Consider the following 2,368-nt stretch of genomic DNA (forward strand, 5'->3'; position numbering starts at 1 on the left):
CCACATGCTTTGGGATTGTAGTGCAGTTTCTTACCACTAGGCCACCAGAGCTCCCTTATCCTTCTACTAGGCATACAAGAAGACTAGCTTCTGAAAAGACTAGAGTCTGAAAAGTCCAGAGGAAATGGCCCATGTTCTCTGATCTTTGCTGTATTGTAGACTATCATTGTTGTTTTTGTTGTTGTTATGTTCTGTCAAGTAGTAGCCCTATGAACAATAGCAACCTTATGAGCAACCGATCTGAACTCGGTCCTATCCTGTGCCGTCTTCACAATCTCTGACACACCAAAGCCTGTTGCAGCAGTTAAGGTGTCAGTCCATCTAGCTGAGGCTCTTCTCTTTTGCCAGCCCTCCAGTTTTCTGAGCATGATGTTCCTCTCCAAGGAAAGCCTCTCCTCCTAGCGACATGCCCAGAATAATGTGACATGAAGCTTTATCACTTTTGCCTCCAAGGAGCACTCTGGCTGCACTTTCTCCAAGATGTATTTGCTAGTTCTTTTGACAGTCTATGGTAGTCCAAGAGTATGCAGTACTCTTCTTCAGAACCATAGCTCAAAGGTCATCCTTATTCATTGTCCATCCTTATTCATTGAAAAGACCATGCACCCTGAATCAGCTATACTTTATGCTTAAACTGACATCATTGGCCTTCAATAATGTTTTATTCCTTGGGGTGTTGCAGAATATATCTTGAAAAGACAGAATAGTTATCTTTGCTTACTGAAATAAACCCTATTTTTAAACGTTTCTTATTTTATTCCATTCCAGAGGACTAAAGGGCACTCTGGCTGCACCCTCTCTAAGACATATGTTTGTTTTCTTGGCCATCCATGGGATGTTCAGCACTCTTCTCCAACACCACAGCTCAAAGGCATCAATTCTTCTGTCATCCTTATTCATCCAGATGCAAAGCAAGTGATCGGAAAGACCATGACCTGAATCAGACATACCTTAGTCCTCAAACTGACATCATTACTCCTCAATAATTTGGAGAGGTTCCTAATTGCAGACTTTCCTCGTACCATATATCTCCTTATTTCCTGACCCCTAGTACCAACGGTGTTAAGTGTGGACCCAGGTAAGATGAAGTAGTTGACAGTTGGTATGATCCACATAGTAAATACCTTTTGCATAGTCAATGAAGCATAGACATTCTTCTGGTAATACTTTCAGCCAGGATCCCTCTGACATCAGCAGTGATATCCCTGGTGCCATGGTCTCTTCTAAATCCAGCTTGAACTTCTGCCAGTTCCCTATCTACATATTGTTCTAGCCATTTTTTTAATGATCTTCAACAGTATGTTGCTTGCATGTGATATTGATAGTTCCCACTCTATTGAATCACCTTTCTTGGGAATGGAAATATGGACCTCTTCCAACCCATTGGCCAAACAGCTACCCTCCAAATTTCCTGGCATAGGCTAGCAAGTGCATCCAGGGCTGCATCTCTTAATTGAAACAAGTCAAGTGGTATCCCATCAGTTACTGGGGCCTTATATTTTGCCAATGCCTTCAATGCAGCTCCCACTTCCTCCTTCATTACCTTTGGCTCCTGCTCTTTCTGAAATTTTTTCAGTCAGTTCTTTTTGGTACAGTGACTCTATATTCCATCATCTTCTGATGCTTTCTGAGTCATTCAGTAGTACTGCCCACAGCCTTCAATGTGGATTGAAGCTCAACATCAGGAAAGCAAAGATTTTCACCACTGGGCTGATTGGCAGCATCATGATGGATAGTGACGAGACTGATACTGTTAACAGTTTTAATTTGCTTGGCACCAGAATCAACACTCTTGGTACCAACAGCCAGAAATTCAAGAGATGAATTGCACTGCAAAAGTTGGCTGGTTGTCCGGGACCTCTCCAGAGTACTGCAAAGCAATGATGCCAGTCTGGAGACTAGGGTGTGCCTGATTCATGCCATAGTCTTTGCAATTGTTTGTCAGAGAGCTGGACAATGACTAGGAATGACAGAAAGAGAACTGATGCCTTTAAGCTGTGGTGCTGGAGAAGAGTATTGAATATACCATGGACTGTCAGAACAAGTTCATCCTAGAGAGGGCGAAGCCAGGTTGCTCCTTGAAGGCAAGGATTCTGAGGCTTTGTCTGACATACTTTGGGCATGTTGCAAGGAGAAACTGGACCTTGGAGAAAGACATCATGCTTGGAAAGGTGGAGGGATGAAAAAAGAGGGAAACCATTGATGAAATGGATTGATACAGTGACTAAGGTAATGTAATGAGGATAGGTGTGTCAGAGACGATTAAGTTGGCACAGAATAGAGGTTTCAGGGCTGTTGTACATAGGGTCGCAAGTAACCCAACGACATATAACAGCATCTTTTAATAGTGTCTCAAAGCTTAAATTTT

General features: G+C 42.6%; 1 protein-coding gene across 1 annotated transcript in view; it reads left to right on the forward strand.

Moving 5' to 3' along the window:
- Window positions 1–2,368, forward strand: part of LOC102875407 (general transcription factor II-I repeat domain-containing protein 2-like) — a 32,243-nt gene that overhangs the window by 8,453 nt on the left and 21,422 nt on the right. The window lies entirely within an intron of this gene.

The sequence above is a fragment of the Elephantulus edwardii genome, unplaced genomic scaffold (assembly GCF_000299155.1).
Source record: "Elephantulus edwardii isolate Elephantulus edwardi_28Jun2011 unplaced genomic scaffold, EleEdw1.0 scaffold00080, whole genome shotgun sequence".
NCBI classification, from domain to species: domain Eukaryota; kingdom Metazoa; phylum Chordata; class Mammalia; order Macroscelidea; family Macroscelididae; genus Elephantulus; species Elephantulus edwardii.